Source organism: Solanum pennellii, chromosome 4 (genome assembly GCF_001406875.1).
Source record: "Solanum pennellii chromosome 4, SPENNV200".
In the NCBI taxonomy this organism is placed as follows: domain Eukaryota; kingdom Viridiplantae; phylum Streptophyta; class Magnoliopsida; order Solanales; family Solanaceae; genus Solanum; species Solanum pennellii.
In genome coordinates, this window is record NC_028640.1 from 52,026,505 (window position 1) to 52,028,194 (window position 1,690).

The following is a 1,690-nucleotide window of genomic DNA, read 5'->3' on the forward strand; positions in this document are numbered from 1 at the left end:
AGCAATATATACTGAATAATAATATAAAATCAACCACAATACTTAACAGGTGACAATCAACAAGTACAAGAACCATTGGCAACAACACCAAGCACACCTATGAGGACTCAAACCTCCACACCATACTCATTTGGGAAATAGATTCTTCGAAATTGAGTATATTAACATAATTAAAGATTACTTCTCTTTATTCTTATCGTGTCGAAACGTGACTCTCCGATCCCCTAATGCTACGTGTCGGAACGTGACACTCCGATCCATTATTACTACCGTGTCGGAACGTGACGCTCCGATCCATTTATCTCATTATTTCAGTTCATCAAGCTTTCTTTATGTCAAGCGTCATCTTAATATAGAGGATTTAAGATTGAAGATTCAACAGTCTCATCATTCTAACCACACAATTATACGATCACAACATACAAACACACAATCAAGTATATAGAAGACTTTACAATACCACCCAATACATATCAATCGCTATTTAGAGTTTATCTATCACATAGACATAAACCATAACCTACCTCCACCGAAGAATCGTGATCAAGCAAGCTACTTCTCCAATGCCTTTGCTTTCCTCTTCGTTCTCTCTCTCTCGCTCGTTCTCCCCTCTCTGTCTTTTTCTTTTTCTTCTCCAGATTCTTTTTCTTTTACCCTAATTATCATATAATTCATTATGATAAAAGTAACCCATTATTTATTTTAAAGTTATCTCCTTTAACCCCCAAGTAAATAAATTATTAAACTTACCCCACTAATTTCATAAAGTTTGTCATGAATAGTCCAAAACACCCCTTTAAAACCTTTAGCAGAAATCCGACCTAGTTGGGGTTACGCAACCTGTGACGGTCCGTCGTGTCTATGACGGTCCATTCTGCGGGTCCGTCACAAAGTTCAGAGAGTTAAATTCAGTAAAGGGGTTTGTGACGGTCCGTCGTATCTACGACGGTCCGTGCTGCAGTTCCGTCGTGAAGTTCAGAGAGTCGATCTCAGTACCCAGATTTCAGAGTTAAAGTGTTTTGGAACGAAGACCCTCGACGGTCCGTCGTGACCATGACGGTCCGTCGCGTGATCCGTCGACCCAGTCAGTTATTTTAAAAATAATTTTACTGCTCGAACCTACTAAACAGGTTGTTACACAGATCCAGGATTCAAAAGTTAGGGGTGTCATATCATATAAATGGTAAACGGGTCGGTTCTTTATTTTAAGTTATGATTCAAGTTATTTAGTTTTCTTGATATTTATAAATATATTGATCAAATATACATCTTTAATACTGTTTTTTTTTCTTTTAAATATTCTAATATTAAAGATATACACCTATATAGTGTTTTTTAATGTTTGTTTAGGAATAAGAGACCTTATTCTCTATAACTTTGAGAAAACAAGAGATTTTTACATTAAAATTTAAATTTGTATACATCATCTAATATCATATAGTTGAGAAAAAAATTAAAAAATTATAGTTTCAATCCAATTATCTCCACCTTAGTGTGAGGTTAACGATTTAAAGAACCTTTACATTCAAAAGGTTTAACATGATTATATCCATCATTTTAAAAGTTTTTTTTTTATTTAAAAAAGGCTATTTAAATATTTTTTATTAATATCCTATGTGACGTTCAAAATTTAATATTAATCTATAATTAATATAGAATATCAAACAACACTCGTATCAATTAAAGATAA